General features: G+C 44.9%; 1 protein-coding gene across 2 annotated transcripts in view; it reads right to left on the bottom strand.

The window, feature by feature from the left end:
• The window catches only part of CREB1 (cAMP responsive element binding protein 1), a 379,690-nt gene that overhangs the window by 187,828 nt on the left and 173,844 nt on the right, over positions 1–18,018 (bottom strand). The window lies entirely within an intron of this gene.

Raw genomic sequence — 18,018 nt, 5'->3', positions numbered from 1 at the left:
ACAAAGAGGTCTTAGAAAAACTAAGGTAAGCTTGGCTTGCCCAGAGGTTATGTTATTCTGATTTATAATGTCTACGGCTGCTATTTTCATCATCTCCCGGCGCTTTAGCAAATCTGGAAAAAAAGGAGGGCTTAGTTAGTGGGACTGAGAGGGAAATACGCAAGAAGAGCTTTGAGGTGCTGTTGGAAGCTTCAGTTCGGAAAAAAAAGTCACTGTGTGCTGGTTTGTTTTAATTGGTAGACATGTGGTGTTTGGTGTATAAGAGTGTATGGCATGATGTTAGGCAAGAATTGATGTAGTAACCCTGTGGGAGACTACACAACACGTCCTCTTGGTGTTAGGTAACCCACCTTTTGGTATAGGCCTTTACTACACAAGTTGGTGTTGTGACTGAGCAGCCACGCTTATATCAAGAGGGGTAAATGTGAGCTGTAGAGCTGTAGCAATGACATTTGGAAATACAAGTAACCAAGCAACACTTACACTCAAGGTTTGAATTCTAAGTAGTTATTTATTTAACAGAAGTTTTTAAATAAGCATTCTTTAAAAAGGGCAATATAGGTAACACTCAAATATACTTTAAAATACTTTTCCAGAATCAACACAAAGATAGTAGATACTCTTTAGAGATGCTTCTTACACACTTCCTACACACTAAGGTGACTACACTAACTAGGACAGTAATGACATTTATATATCACTAGCACACTTTGTAGATTCTGAGGTTTGCAGAAAGGAAAGGTTAAGGGAAGGAAAAAGGTTAAAACAGGTTCTCAGAGCATGTGAGCATTTAAATCTTCCAATGAAGTCTATACAAAAACCTTTCCCAGCAATAATGGTTAAAAACCAAGTTATCACCTCTGAGGGGCAGTAAATATCAAAGTCAAATGGACTAGAAGAGTCTGCAGGGAGCCTGGACAGCTAAGGTCAATTGGAGAACAGTCTATGGAGCGGAGGCACTTTTTAGATAACAAAGTCTTGCACAAAGTTAGAGAGTTTGTTGAAGTAAAATCACTTGTGACCCAGCTGTTACAACTTTGAAGGGTAGAGCAAAAATCAACTCTAGCTAAGTAGCAACTGTAAATCTCAACTGAGAAGAGCAAAGCTAAAGACACTGCGGTTAGTACCCCAAATCAGAACAGTACATTTGGCTAGAAGAAGAGTGGTCCAACTGGCTTCTGTCTGGTTGCAGCGATGCAGATCCTGGGCCTCAGTCGTGGTGACAAGAGGAAGGACATCTGGAGGACTCCTGCAGCAGCAATTCGGAGGCCGGCGGTTGCTACGGGTTTGTTTCAGATCAGCGGCACTTTGCGGTTTCAGTGCTCGGGAACAGCATCACCGATGATCTTGTACACCGGTAGGGCTTCCTTCACTCCTGGAGTTCTGCACGCTGGTGGGAGTACTCGAGCTCAGACCAATTCTGGACGATCCTGGGGAAGACTCCTAGAGCTTCTGGAAGGATTGCAGACATTGCACTTGACTACGGATTTCTCAACCCCGGGCACTCTGTTCCTGCAGCAGCAAAGTAGTACAGCCAGTCGGGAAGATGGTCCAGTGGAGTTCGTCTCGGGGTTAGTTGGTCCCACTAACCCAATGGAAGAAGAAGTGGTCCCTTCCGGAGTTTCTCTTGTGGATCAGAAAAAGGAGTTTCAGCACAGCAGCAGGGCATCACCAGGCAATTCAATGGTCCAGGAGGATGCAGCAAGCTTCTTTCACGGCTCTTGCTCCTTCTGCTGAGTATTCGTTATTACTCGGCCCCTCTTCCTCGTATCAGTCTTTATTATTCTGTTGGTTGCAGAATACTGAGGGATGCCATCAGCAGGCTTTAAGGGCAGTTGAAGGGGTGATCACAATATGCCATTAAGACATCAGGAATGGAAGGGGTATCCTTAAAAGGGAAAAGGGGATATCATGTCTCATTTGATGATGCCGGGCTCCCACCCCGAAGGTCCCCCCCCCCAATAAATGAATAAAAATGTGATCCTCCCTCAAATAGTCACCCCAGGGTCAGGATCAGGTAGTGGCTGCTGTCCCCTGGCCACATGGGGAGAGGATAGCCAAGTGAAATAAGTGGTGATATCAGATTCATGACAGTGCCCTTCAACTCCAAGAGAGGCGTATGGGTGGGTGCATGTGAATTTAAGCAGATACAAGCCTCAGAAATAAGATTACGGCAAGTAATGTAAGCCTTCTGAAACTTGTGAATCTGCTTAGAATCACGTGCTATGCAAAGATAAGTGAGCAGTATCTGGAGAAAGTGGTGGCTTGTTTGAAGGTACAGCTGCAAAAAGATTCTTTAACACTGCTTGACCCAACAGAATGTGTATCTAGACATTAGTGCTTTGTGAACTCCAAGTAGCAGCTTTGTAAATGGCATCTAAGGGTACATTTGCAATGAAAGCTAGAGTAACCACCTTGCCCAAAGTTGAGTGTGCTCTTGGCTTGAAATGGAACATTTTCTCGGCGAGAGAACATCATAGTTGGATACATCGGACAATCCATGTAGATATAGCCCATTTAGAGATATGGGGGGTCATTACGACCCGGGCGCAAAGGGATACCGGGCACCGGTAATGACACTGGTGCCGGTAATCCCTTTGCGCCCTATTCCGAGGTCCCTTTGCGGGTCCTTTCTTAACGCCTGGTTTTAGCAGGCATTAAGGATGGGACCCGCAAAGGGATACCGGGGTCAATAACGGTACCGCAATTTGCGGTACAGTTATTGCCGCCTTCCCATTGAGCCCTATAGGGGCTCAAATGGGAATGGGGAATGGCATTTCAAATGGGGACTTAACAGTCCCGCAAAGGACCGGTAAATCCCCATACCACCACGTCGGTGGCGGTACCGGTATTGGTGCTAGTCATGGCGCTAATAGTGCCATGACTAGCACCAACCTCGGAATGAGGGCCTTGGTCTCCTCTCTCTGCGGCTAGAGACACAAAAAACAAGTCTGTTTTTCTGAGTGGCTATGTCTTTTGTAGGTAATACATGATGGCCCTTCTGACATCTAATGTATGGAGGCTCTTTGGGTTTTGGAGGAAAGCAGGAAGTTCTATAGATGGGTTGACATTCAACTTGGGAGATAAATTTAGGAGAAAAGCAGGGATGTGTACGTAATACCACTGTATTTGTGAATAATGACAAGAGGATCTTGAATCGAGAGAGCTTGCAGTTCACTTCCTCTTCCTATTGATGTTATTGTTACAAGAAAATCAGTCTTATAAGTGAGATGTTTAAGACTGGCTTTGTGCATGGGCTCGAAGGGTACAACATTCAAGTCCTAGCCGGGAGTTAGATTGGAAACTTGTGGGTATAATCTCTTAACACCCTCCATGAATGCTTTCACCACAGGCAGTTTCCACCATGATACTCTACTTGGTGAAGTGGTGTATGCCGAGGGTGCTGCTAGGTGCACTCTTAAAGACTAATCCTGAGTCTAAAGGATATAGCAAATAATGTGCTATGTTTGAAGGTGAGCAGTCAATAGGGTTAATGTTGCATGTTTTACACCATAAGACAAAGCATTTCCATTTGTTGAAATAGCAGTGTCTTGTGTTTGGTTTGCATGCTTCCTTTAAAGGCCAATACATCTTTGGTCTAGATTCAAACGTCCAAATTCTATGACCTCTGGAGGCAAGCTGCCAAGTTCAGTGTTTGAGGACACGGATGGAGTGATTCTTTGACATGTTGTAAGAGCATGGTAGTTTTATTGGCGGGCAAAGAGACGTTTTCAACATGTGTGAAAGGCCGCAGGAGAAAGGGCGTGGGAGTCCCGCATACAGCACTTGGCCCAGGAGGGCCTCCATACCATAGGACGTTGTTGCTGGCTATGCCCCTTGCTTCACAAGATGCCGGTATCCGACCTACAGGAGTAAGGGTGCGGGTGTTCCGCTCCCGCTGGGTGTTCAGTGCCCGTGGGGGGAGGAAGGGGGCATACAACATAGACTACATCAGCCTTGGAAGTCCATGCAGTTGAAGACACTGCTGTGAAGCAACTATTCGTCCATCTAAGGAAAAGAGTCTTGCGGAGACCAAGGGTGCAGCGTGCTCCGCGAAAGCAGGGTGAGCGGAACTCTCCATCTTTATCATATATTGGAGTCACCCCACCACAGAGGCCAGTGGCCCAAACATTGTCAACTGGACCCCCCCCTCCTCCCTCCCGATACCTCACTGGAAACCAGCAGGTGAGAGTAAACGAAGGGCTGGGCTGAGGCACGGGAGTTTGCTCGACTGCTTGCTCAGTACTAGGGGTTTCCACGTGGACTACATTGAAAAGTCTCAACCCGCGCTGCTGGTGCTTTTGCTGACCCACACCCACACACAGCCTCTCCGCCGTAACCATGCAAGATTGCCTGGGTCCCAAACGCAATGCTTGACTGTGAGGCCGAAAAGGACAAAGTGCCCCCCCACCACTCTGGCTTGGAGCATAATACTGATACAGATATTGACACTGCCCTTGGGGGAGAAAGCTCATAGCCCCTTTAGGTTTTCGGGCGAGGCTGATATTTTGATATAAGAAATATATAAGAAATACATCAGTTCCTTGGGTCTAAGCAGGATGTTTGGTGAGGGCGGATGACGACAATGAAAGCAAGAGACTCCTGGTGTGATGCAAGTGAAGGGACTCCCAACAGGATCAGCATGGGGGGCCTGAATGGGGTCTGTCCCGATAAAAACTCTTTTGCCCAGTATGAAGTTGTTCTGTCATTGATCGAAGGCCTGTGGATCCTCCCAGATTTTGAATCCTGTCCTGACAAAGCCTTGGGGAGCAGCTCCACTTTGATAAACCTGCACAGGACTCTTCCACATTATGCATTTTGTGCCACCCTCCTACTGCGCCAACCCCTAAGCCGGTCAGCAATGCGCCAGTACTAAATCCAGTGGTAGAAACAAGACACAGCACTAGCCCTTATGACACTTGAACCCCTCCACCAGGCACAGGGGGGGGAGAACTGTTAACTAAGAACATTTCAAGTATAATGGCTTACAAACTCTTGCTGACTCCTGGCTTGAACTGAGAAATTAACCCTTTGTCCCTGCTCACAGAGATTATCAGCCCCTTGGATCTCATGGTATGAGAGGACCTTGAGGCAAATTATGTGTATGAAGATGCCCCCTGCCCCAATCCCCCCCCCCACCCCCTCACTCAGGCAGAGTTGAGTGTGGAACCGAACCTCAAACGACCCCTGGGACCAGGTCCATGCAGTTTAAATTCATCAAGGGGCTTCAACGATCACGGCCAACATATTCCATCTAAAGCAGATTCACTGGCTATTAAGTCATGTATGGTCCAAGGTACCAACTGCAATTGTAATCAAGTACTGACAGAGCATGCCGATATAAAAAAGTTATTACGGATGCCGTTAGAAGCTCAAGAGAGAGGAGGAGGGGGTGAAACAGGGGAAACTTTCCACCGGTCCAGTGGTCTTACAGTGCTTTTGCAACCTACATGAGGAGCCATCAACACAATGTGAATGACCACTTGACTATCGGAGAAAACGATCTCCATTATAAATGCAACATCACCAAACCACCCCAGGCCATCCCGCATTGAGCGCCTCATGTGTACCCCTTAAGTCACTGAACCATGAGGAGCTAACTGTTCAACAGTATACATCTAGGGGAAGTAATAAGGTCCCTTATGTTAACACTATGCATGGAAAAAGGGAGGAATGGGCCACAGATACAATGAGAATACATGTTGTAATTCTGTTGATCATAGAGAATATGACTCTTCCATTAGGGGGAAGAAAGACCAGTGCCATAGTCAGTGACAGAGGAGGGCACTGTGTATCTCCATGGGGTACCTAAACTAACCCCTTGCCAACGAGAACCAAGTGTGTGCACTTTTAAATAAGTGCACGCACTGGCTCTGATCTGTAATGGATTGCCTATTCGTGGACAGGGAAGCAATAGTGTGTTGCCATAGACTGCGCAACAGGGGTGGCTGTATCAGTGACTCCGTCAAGTTGCAATTTCGGGATCAAAGAGTGGCCAATGGTGTCCTGGACAGCTTCAAGAGCCATAGTCGGTCCTCTCACAGTTCAATTTTTTTAGTCGCCACCCTGATATTAGCACTTCTTACACCACCGGAAATATACTTCATAACTTTGTGTTATCTGGTACAAATACAATGCCACTGGGGAAAAGGTCCAAGGGAAACTGAAGTGGCCTAGGGTTTGGTTTTTGAACTGACCGAATTACTGTTCCAACTATGATGGTTTGGACAGGGGTCAGTGTATGTCAATCTTTTTTTTTTCTTCTTTGTGACAGGATGTTTTGTTATTCTAAATCAATTATGTATTGTTATTTTAGGATGCACTTTGATGGCCTAACAGCCGAATAAAGTTATTTGATGATGATAACCGGTGTGAAAAACATGGCTGTTGGAAACATGCTGGCATGTTCTAGTTGTAATTTGGGGACAATCCTGTTGAGAAGTGGAGTTGGGGAAAAAGCATACACAATTTCCCTGACCAGTTCCTCAATAGTGTGTTATGCTTGAACTGTGTTTGAGGATACCTGGATGCGAAGTCCTGACATTGTACATTCTCTTGTGTCCCAAAGTGATCTATGTCTGGATGTCCCCAGTTTGTGAAAACACAGTGTCGGACGTTTGCATGCAACTGCCATTCATCTTCTGATGGAAGCTTAGCACATCTGCTAGAGAATTGTGTTGCCCTGGAACATGCGGTGATAAGAGAAACATGTTTTGATTTGGAGCCCACATCCAGATGTTTTAGGGCTTGTTTGGACAGCCCTGGAGAGTGTATTCCCTCCTGCTCGTTTATGTAGTACATTGCTAAAGTACTGTCTGCTAGAATGAGAACCGTTTCCCCTCTAGCTGGTGTCGGAAAGCTAGAAAGGCTTTGAACATTGCCAATAATTATAGAAGGTGAATATGCTTTTTTGTCATCGTGTCTGTCCACACCCTGTGTGCGGTTAGAGAAAATTAGCTCCCCACTCTAAAAGGGATGCGTCTGTTTTAAGTGTGGCCTCGACTGTGGAGTTTGCGAAATGGCCTGCCGTTTAGAAGGTTTTCTTTCGTCCACCACTGTAGTGATAGAAGAGGATGCAAAATCACCACTAGATCATCCCATAGACCGCTTGCCTGCGACCATTGTTTTGCTAACCACGCTTGCATTGGACGCCGTCGCAATCGGGCGTGTGGCACTAGGCAAATGCAGGAAACCACCATTCCTATAAGGCTCATGGCCTTTTGCACGGTTAACGGACGACCGCTACATACTGTGGGATTAGAAAGACCATGTTTTGGACCCGCTCGTTTGAGGGCTGGACATGGGTGTCTTGTGTTCAAGTTACCTCCCCTAGAAATTGTTTCATTTGACTGGGAACAGTCTTGATTTTTTCTCGTTGATTGAAAACCCTAGCTGGAAAAGTAGGTTGATTGTAAGTTGATTGCTCTGTTGACACATTTGAGGTGTGATTAGCCAGTCTTCTAGGTAAGGGTACAGTGGAATGGACTGCCTGCGCAGGTGCGCTGCAACTACTGCCAGAACTTTGGTGAACACAGTTGGTGCTGAGGTTATGCCGAAGGGTAATACTAACTGGTAATGTGTTTTGCCTACTTTGAACCTTAGTTATTTCCTGTGCGCCGACAACATTAAATATGAAAGTATGCATCTTTCATATCCAGTGTTGCCATGTAATTCCCCTTGCTTTAGAAGCAGAGTTGTCAACCTGAATTTTTGCTGCTTGACCTACGTGTTAGCAGGACACAGGTCTTAACAGGGTGCGTGTTTAAATCCTTCTTTGGGACAAGGAGGTGAACTGAATAAATACCTTTGTTTAGCTCTAGTAGTGCAACCAGCTCCATTGCTCCCTTTTGAATGATCATACTCACTTGTTGTAAAATCAAATGATGTTCTTTTGACATTTTCCTTGATATTGGTGGATAGTGGCGAGGTTTTTCCAGGAATCCTATAGCATATCCACTGCCCACTGTAGTTAATACCCACTGGTGGGTAAAAAGTGTGATGCGACCCCCTACTGGGGTAGCATGGGAGGGGACTAGGACTTCATTTGGTGGCAGAGGCAATGGAGAATCTGGAGGCCGCACTTCTTCCTGGACGTTTACCTCTGCTAAACCCTTTGTGCTATGCGGTATAAAAGTAAGAGGACTGACCTTTAGGGAGTACAATGTGGACGAGGAAGAGCCAAACCCAGACTGTGAGGCTCTCGTGAACCATTGATTGGGAAGGGAATGCCGGGTACTGAAAACCCTGTTGAATAAATGGTTCATTTGAAATTTGACCCTATGTTTTTAGGGTCTCATGCTCTTTTTTTAGTGATCTTTAATGAGTCGTCCACTGCCTTCTCAAAGAGGAGAGAATCCTTTACGGGCATGTTTGAGGGTTGCCAGGGTGTCAGGCTTAAAGCCTGAATTACGAGCCACGAATGGCGTTTTAGCAGGGTTCCTTCAGCTACAATTCTTCCAGCAGTGTCTTCTGAATCTGGTGTATTTTTTAGGAGATTCTGCACTACTTGTTTGCCCTCATTTATGCATTTAAATAATTGCGACTCAATGGGCTCAGGGACAGATTCTAGGTGTTTTTTAATCATATACCATTGGCAGCTATTACAGCTAGCGATGAATGTGGAGTTGGAAGCTTTAAGTGCAGAGAAAGCTCCTGAAGTAGCTACCCTTTTCCCCAGTGTGTATAATCTTCAGCAATCTTTGTCAGCTGGCGCTGCAACGATTGATAATGGCACGCCTGCGCTCTTTCTAGTTGTAGTGACGACCAGTGAATCTGGCTTCACACGTCCTCTAATGTATAGAGGGTCCGTATATGCAGGTTTAAATACTTTCCATCCTGGTGTTTACAGCTTGTGTTAGATAGGATGTAATTAATGGTGGTGGCAATCCTCTTTTTAATTGATTGTAGAAGAGGAATGGACACACTGCCTTTTTTTTTTGTTCAATATGTCGTCAATAAAAAGTGTCTTCAACCGTCTCGAGTCTGGATTTTGAAATGTTCAGCAGCTTTTTTTTTTTAGGCGATTATTAAATAAGAGTTGATCATAATTAGGAGAAGTCTGACCTGTTTTAGCAGAAACGTAAGGGGTAAGATGGTAATATCTGGGTGATCTGGATCATGGTCAGGAGGGTCATCATCTTGGTCATCTTGTAGTGTATCTTGTTGGTCTGTAACATCAGCAATACTATGTATTGGTGAAGTATGAAGAGCATGCAACCTGGGTGATTCAGGTTGAGGTTCACCCAAGTCTAATGCTTTTTGCCTAATAGGGTAGCGCTCTATATAAACATTTTTTTTTTTAAAAAGAAACTTTGTCCACAATGTCTTTGAAGCGCTCCCTGGTCCATGGCCCTGTTTTGGGAGTGTCCTTAGGGGGAAAAATGATTGACTCTGGATCAGACCGCCACCTCTTTTTATGGAGTCAATGAGAAACGGGGGAGTTGGCTCTAGCATACTTTGAGTGAGGATCTTGGAATGGGGCTGCGATGCTCCCCCGAGTCTATTTTCTCACTAGCAGCTTTTTGTGTTTTTCGACTGCTTCAGCGTACGGGAAACCGAAGGTGATGATTTAGGATGCAAGTTAACTGGCACCTGTTTTTGTGTCTCACCGAGCGCTGAACACGAAAGTGAAGCGGGCTTATGGCGCTTAGGGTTGGTAGGCCTCAAGGCACCTTCCGCTGCTGTGGGGCCTTCTTTCGACGCATCGTAAGAACGGCTGCGGTTTGTGCGTTTATGGTGCTGTATAAGGTTTGTATTCAGTGCGTGCCAACAGTTTTCCCCATAGCAGCCCGCTGGGCCTGCCTTTCGGTGCTGGGGAACTCCTGTATCTTCGGCATTTGAACTGGAGCCGTTGCTGCTGGGGCTTCCAAGTCCCATTCAAAGGCGCCGGTGGGAGTCTAAGACTCAGCAATCATGGCCTATGTTGGGGTGGTCAGGAAAGGTCCTAACGATAAAGAGGGTTCATATTGCGCGTGCCTTATTAGTGACGGGGGTGCAGTAAAATCGGCACAATTTTGCAATTTCATATGTTTCCAGTGTAGTTAAATATGAATGGGATATGTTACTTTAGTGTTATTATTTTTGTTTAAGTTAATACAGATTAGACTTGTACATGCGTACAAAGGTACAATGCTAAAGCTGCCAAATGACTGCGATTCAAACATGGGGTGCAATGAAGTGCCTTGCAGTTTGGCGGTGAGGAGTGTAATGCGCCTGCGAATAAGGGCACTGGTCACGGAAGGCCCACTGTAAAGGAAAGATAAATATATTTATTAAACATGCATGCACATGTAGAAACATATAAAGGAAATTTACAAACTAGGGATTTTTGGGTGAATCTGCCCAGGGAAGTACTTCCAGGACATTTATAGAAGGTCGCGCTCACGAATATGATATATATGGGGTGAGCGAGAGCAAGCGTTTGTTAGCTACAGAAATTAGAAGGGTAAAAATATCTATGTGGAAGAATAAGGCTATGGAGAAAAAGGTCATTGCGCTCCCCAAGCAGAAATATAGATTATGGAGTAGACATCACAGGATACAAAAATACACTTATAATAATCAAGCTATTCTATGGAAATTGATCAAAAAGGATACACAGGGAATTTGATGGATCTTAAACCAAAAAAGTAGACTTTTATCTGTGCTACAATCCTCTGCCGTGGCCGAGGAAGATTGGGTAGACTGCAACAAGACTAAGTTTAGTAAGCGACCGGGCTAACAGACTCATGTGAAGTCGGCCAGCGCCCAAAGAATGGGGTGGGATGTGAATTTTGAGAAGGAGGATCTAGAACTGATCATTAGCAGTCTCAACAACTCCCGGGCGAGCAGCCCAGATGGTGTTACTAATGCTGTCATGAAAAATAATCCATACCGGATATTTTGGTGACTTTATTCAGGCAGGTGGCTCGAACAGGAAAATGGCCCGAGTCGTGGCATAGATCCATCCTGATACCCATCTTTAAAAAGGGTGACAGGGCGTCTCCAGGGAGCTATCGACCCATCTCTCTAATCTTACACGACCTCCAAGGTCTTTGCCTCAATAGTACTCAGGGAATTGAGCTCTTGGGCAGAGAAGACCAATCGCCTCCATCCGCTCCAAACAGGGTTTAGAAGGGCGGTGGGCACCCTGCAGAGCGGGATGACACTCCAGGCTTGCCTATCAGAGGTCGGTGGAGACTCGCAACCAACTTTGTATGTGGCCTCTGTTGATCTGTCGACTTAGACAATGTCGACTACCAACACTTATGGAAGAAGCTCTGAGATATAGATGGGACCTGCTGTCTATGATTCAGATGCTATATTCCAACAGCATTGCAACGGTTAGGCTAAATTGTAAAGCCGACCTATATAGGGACATTTGCGTCATAAGGAGGGTGGGGGGGTCCAACAAGGCTGCGTAGTTGCACTCACCATTTGTAATCTATAGCTGTCGGACTTGTAGGAGGAAGCCAAGACTTGGGGGGCTTTGCTCCAAGGTGGGGAGCGCTGAGGGTGGGGTGCATACAAGATGATGTAATACTGATGGACTTTACTCTGGCAGCATTACGATGCTGCCTGACTGGGCTGGGTACTTATCTACAAAAGAACCAGCTTCATGTAAATCCAGCCAAATTCATAGTTATGACATGCACTAAGCAAAGGAAACAGATAAGTTATACATGGAGAATAAATGACTCCCCACTTAAAAAGGGGATTGTCTGCAATACCTGGGGTTTCCTGTGGGATTCATAAAGAAAAGGAGAGTGGAAGAAAGTAGGATGGAAGAAAAGGTAGGGGCCTGTGTTTCATTGGCCAGGAAAGTGAAAACAACTCTGAATTCTCCCTTCTTCCATTTGTTGAATTCTACTGGGCTAAGGTATCTGCTCTGGTCATGTATGGATGTGAACTAACAACTTGCAGGGATAGGAAGTTCTTCGATATCATGGAGGGGAGGATACTGAAAAGAGTCTTGGGTCTGCCAAGCGCAGTCCATGTGAGCTTGATCAGATTAGAGTTGGGATTGGTGTCTGTTAGGACAGTTTTACTGAAGTCCAATTAAGGGAGGAGTAGCATTACTGCAGTGGAGGCTGTTAATTGATTCTTTGTTACAGCACGTTTCCAGTCTGCCTTTCATGTTGGTTACAGAAGGTGGAGCATCTACATAAAACCACTACTTAACTGCGGAGCGGCACGGAGTAGCAAAGAGTAGCAGTCCTTGCAGCCCGCTGCCCCTGCTCCGCGTACTTCTCTGAAAATCCTCTGTGAAGTTGGATTGTTCTCTTGTAGCCCAGCCCCCCTGGTAAAGCATGGAGTTGAACTTGTCCACAGAGACACGTCCTTACCCAGCCCCCCTCCCACACACCTCCCATTGGCTCAGGAGAATCTACCAGCGCAGCGTACACGTTACAGGCCCACACACGTTACGTGGTTTCCATGGCCACGGCTACAGCTACTTCGCACTCGAACTGGCGTCTTGCTAGCGGGGACCCCGAACATGCAGTACTACAGATCTACGGCTCATTCAGACTCCTGCATTTGACAAGGAGCTCTGCCTTCCCTGTGACCCATGAGGTACGTGGCTTTCCCCCACACACACATGGATACTATCTATGACACAGTCCCCGTCCTCCAGCCCCGGATTAGGGAGGTTGCAGCCTGTTTTACTGACGTGTTTCTGCCTCCACTTTAGAAACCTCCCAGTATTCGTTTCTCCGACTCATTATCCCTGCATACATTTCTTTTCCTGTTTTGCCCGTTTTTCTTTTTCATTTAGATAACCCACGCAGGCACCCGTGATTAAGTGGTGGACACCATTTTGGAGGTCTCTGTAAGCTGCTTGGTTCCATTTGTTTCGGGACGCGGAACTTTCTGCCGTTTTTCCACATCATTTTAGCAGAACACAGACAGCACAAGTAACTCAGGTACCTGAATTGTTTTGTTTCTTTCAGACCAGGCCATTACTTGATGTACATATATTCATCATTATTCCACTATTTTTTGCTCCGCCCAGGTTCTCCTGTTCTGGCTGCCCACTCCCACATGTTTGGTCACTTCGTTTGTACTCACATGTGTGAATTCCCATAAGTAATACCAATAGATGCCCGCACGTGGGTCCTCATTGTACAGAGGTGAGTTGGTTTCTCACATTCTGGACGATACACAACTCTCCATCCGATCACCTCATCCCGTGTCTTTCCTCTGCCTTTCTGTCCCTCTCCACACGTGGGGGTGCTGGCTGGTCGCTGTGGTACTGTGGGATTTTCGCTTTCTTTGGGGGGGGGGAGAGGGGTTTTCTTGGCAGCAGGGAACCAGACACCATGATCTTGCTTCCCCGGGGATTTCCTTATTTTAAATAATTTGGATCATGCCCGGTACTGGAACTTATAACTTGGTTTGGAGTGCGCACACTAGTGCCATTAAGCCTATTATGGCTCCTTCAACTAATTAGGTCACTGCATTATTTTTTTTACGTACCGACCCTGCCCCCCCCCCCTTTTTTCATACCATTTCCTTCTCTACTTTGCTGTACCCCGTGCAGCATTTCTTTACTGATTTTTTCTATCTTCCCCTTTAATGATAGGGTCTTGTCACCTATTGCCCTGACGAAGGCGGATCACTTCCTTCGAATTTGAATGAAAGATTTTACAACCGCCGAAACGCACTTTGTGAAGAGGGGAACCCTCGGTTTTTGGAGCTAGGACTACTGGTAGTTTACGATTCCAAGAAAAATTCTTTCAGTTTTTCTTCCAAGTTCCCTCCTTTCTGCATTGGCAGATCCAAACCTCAGATTTGAATAATCAAAGTTAAGCTTTTTGTGATAGATTGTTTAAAAGAATAGGTCTCTGACTGAAGCAGATCCTAAATCTCGTGTTTCTTCATGAAAAAAGTTCCGTTTTACTGAACAAACTCTGTGAACATGAAATTGATTCATGCCCTTTTTAATGCTTATTTACTTTGGAATGCTCAATTTCCTTATCTGTAACTGTTTTATTAATTGTCTTTAATTTTGGGGGCTTCTGTGTACATATTGCATGTTTATGCCTAATAATGGTTATCTAATGTTTATTTCAATGCACTTTCTTTGTGATTTTTTTCTCTACAAATATAATGTTTCTAATAACATACATTTGTTTTGATTGTTTTTTCTTTTGTTTCGCATTATTAATGTGCCTTTTCCAAAAAAGAATGGGTGAGGTCAAAGATGTTCTTTGTTATGTATGATTGAATAGAGCTAGAATGACCTTTATGGTTAAAGAGAATTTGACCAGGTAATTGTATGGTAAGAATTTATACCTGATAGCGCCAACCCGCAAAGCACCAGTTCCCCCTTTTTCTGACTTGAACTTGCCCGCTCAGCACACGAGGATTCAAGCTCGTCTGCTTTCCAAGACCGGCGATTTACAAATGTCGCCTTCCATCGGAAATCAAGTAAGCCTCTCCTCTGTATCTAAAACTCTGACTGTATAGTGCCTGACTCTTTGCACGACATACCGCTAATTGATTCCTCTGCGTCTTTAACCACCACCACCAACCGTACATCTTTCACACACGAAAATGCCTCCTCACTTGTACTTACACTGCATAAAGACATTGATAATGAACTATACAGCTCAGCTAACCAGGGCCCAACTGCGATGACTGCGGCCACTGTCCCGACAACTAATGTTCATTCATTCTTGCCGGTTCATAGTGATAATTTCGACAACAAAAATGTCGAAAGTCAAAATTTCGAAAAAAAATGTCGACTTTTTTTCAATGCATTTTTTTTTAAAATGGGGGGTTCCTCCCCAATCCCCTTTTAAATTTTTTTTTAATTTTTCCCTTTTTTTTAACTCCCGAACCCCTAAAATAAATATATAATTAAAAAAAAGAAAGTCGACATTTTTTTTTTCGACATTTTTTTGTCGACATTTTTTTTTCGAGAAATTATGACTGCCCACCATTCTTGCCATCCCCGCTGGCCCGGATACCGCTGCACTCGAACCATGACATCAGACGCCTGTAAGCTTTGAAGTGTTCACCCCCAGTGTTGAGAGGTCACAGGGGAGCCATGTTGCATCTACTCTAGACGCCCGATTTCCAGGTCCCTCCTCTGAGGCTATTCAACTGGCCGAACTACCTACACTTTATGCAGAGGCCCCGGGAGGTATTGCAAGAGCGTGCTAGGTCCCCGCTGGCACTTGTGAACAATACGGACTAGTCACTCAGTAAAGATCACGCCAGTTTGAGCTTGCAGCGATGGTACGGATACCACCGTGAGTGTGAGAAGGACAGCCCGAAATGAATCCTGAGATGATCAGGGCTATAATGATGTCCCCACTACCAACCTTTCCCTATGCCAGAATCCCAGACTCACCTTGAACCACACAGGAGCGATAGGGGACAAAGACCCATCCCATGCTCCTGCATCCGTCCAATCCAACCATCTCGAATGACCGCGCAAACCATGGTTACCGCAGCACGAAACCTTTTCTTTAAAAGCTGCCTTTTTAAATAAAAGGAGCAAACTACCTGAAATTCATGACTCTCAAAACCACCTAGGTACAACTTCGTTAAGATGTACCGCCTTTTCTCTGTGTGCCAGTTCACCTCAAGCAGCTATATAGAAGTGAGAGACAGGTGCTCGACACCCACAGTATCATTGCTACACAACAAGACCAAATTGCATGCAATTGCGTCACAAATGACTGAAGGTCGTGCGAGTCTTGCCTCTGCCAGAATGGTTTACTCGCAAGACACAGTTACTCACAACAACTGCTGCTCCTTGACCCCTTGTCACAATTGCATAAACCCCCCAACAAGTCAACTTGCAACCGCACGGATTTAACTAGAATGATCACAAGTCAACCTATTCGTCCAGATTAAGTGACTCAACAACCTGAACGCAATCATTCGTATTCCGACACTAACAGTGACTCGTCTGATGATTCATTTGAGGCTACTCCAGAGTGGGTCCCTCATAAGAACAGAGGGCCAAAAAGGGCTAATGCTGAACGAACATCGTCGACTAATTTTGATCTAAATCGTAGTCTTATGTCAGCCCTAACAATCTCTCTAGCCCCATTCCTCAAACTATACAAGTCGATAAATGAGAACTGTAGAGACCAAGCGACCTTGTTAGCAATGGCCCATACTAAATTGATCCATATTGAAGCATTCATATTGAATCTTCAAAAGAAACTGGACCAAGAGTCAAATTCGGAAAGGGTTACTTCAGAAGTTGCTAGTGGACCAATGTCTGATATAGGAGCAAGGAAAAAAGTTCAATTAGAAGCGGCAAAAGAAATGCTGAAATGGGGAAGAGCTGCCGCAAAAAATACTCACCAGAACCCCATGGTGGTAATCAAAGATGCCTGCCTTTCAACAATCCCCACAACAATACCATCAAATCCTAATATCTATTTAGGAAATGTTGAAGGAATAACAAAGATCACAGAAAATCAGATGATTGAACCCACTCCTTCCAGTGACATACACATTGCTCCAATAGATCCACTGGACTTGGAAATTGGACCTATTAAGAACGCCACCATGGAAGACCGACAAATCCCACCAACCCAGACTGCAAATTTGAGTTCACAGAGCAAAGCAGCAAGTCCTGATGCAACTAGGGTGGATTTCCCTAGTGCCCCTCAAACAACCCTGCTGTTGCCACATCTTTCGATTTACTGTGTGTGATAGACCACACAGAGGAAGTCCTCCCATCACAGTCAATTATCGAGACCCATACACTTGAGGATTCATCCAACGAGAACTACGAAATATTCTATTAGAGAAAAAAAAGAAAGCAGGGCTAAAAAAAATTGCAAACGCCATACACAGCAGCCCCAACAATTAAAAGAAAACAAAAAACTAATTCAGAAACCTTACCTAGAATAAATGGTCCTGGCCACTTCATAAGAAATGTAAAGGCTCACCTACCCTCCATAGGAAATGACAAGTCTACTGTGTCCACAAACACGGGCAGCAACTTGTTGACATTGTAAAAAGGAACCAGCCCCTGGGTGGTTGAGATGGCAGAGCAATCCCTCACACAACCTCAGACTATAGAAACCTAGGCTTCTACTGATCTTGAAGTAATTTCGATCTATGAGGAAGATGCCGTAAATCTGGCCCGTATATGGATTCCACTGCTATCTCCAAAACCCAAGAGGACCTTCGTATCCTCACAGGATCAGACTAGCACCAGAGCACTAGTCTTACAGTCGACAATGACTGACAACCTACCTGAGCGAGCCTTCCTTCCATTAGAAGAAAGGCACCAACGGACCCTTACTTCAACACAGACTAGTGCCACGACCAGCTCTCCAGATATGGTGCGTATTAGGCATTTTTACACACAGAAATCTTGTAAATACAGCCCCTTTTAATATTGCCTTGCGTACAGCTCACACAGGCTATTTACAGCAGCACCCCCATACATCTTGGAGGTCACTGGATACAGGCTGGCCAGCAACAGCTTGCAAACCCACTCTTTACTTTAGCAATCCACACAGTTCCTTGAAATAAGCAACTGGGATGAGTCACAGTCTATTTATTTTTTTAACACTCATTGTTAAGAATTCTAAGAAGATAATATTTTCTGCGTAATGTAGAAGGGAATTTGTGTTTTGTTCACTTTGTTCAACTGCCTGCATTTTGTAGGTTACAGTGTTATTGAAGCATTTTGAATCATCATCATGCTTTTCACATTGCTTTAGGACACATGTAGTATTGTGTAAAATGAAAATGGTCTTAAATTAGAGCTGCATTTCTGCTTAATTTTCCACTGTTTAAATCAGCTTTAATAGAGGCAGCACAGTTGCCGCATCATGGGCATTTCATACTTTGTTTTCTTTTCATCACTGAAGCACATCAACTACGTTTGATGTCTCGAAGTTTTAGAAGAGCCTCCCAGCAATTCATTTGGCATTTGTGAGAAGCAGAAGCTTTTGGTATTCTATATGAAGATGTGTTTTATTTAGTCTTAAGATTGTATGTGTCCATGTGCATGCATGAAAGGGCACTGTACATAGTTTGTTGTCTTGGAGAGCAAGC

This window comes from Ambystoma mexicanum, chromosome 9 (genome assembly GCF_040938575.1).
Source record: "Ambystoma mexicanum isolate Mex_15411 chromosome 9, UKY_AmexF1_1, whole genome shotgun sequence".
Taxonomy (NCBI): domain Eukaryota; kingdom Metazoa; phylum Chordata; class Amphibia; order Caudata; family Ambystomatidae; genus Ambystoma; species Ambystoma mexicanum.
This window is presented reverse-complemented; position numbering and strand designations above follow the sequence as displayed.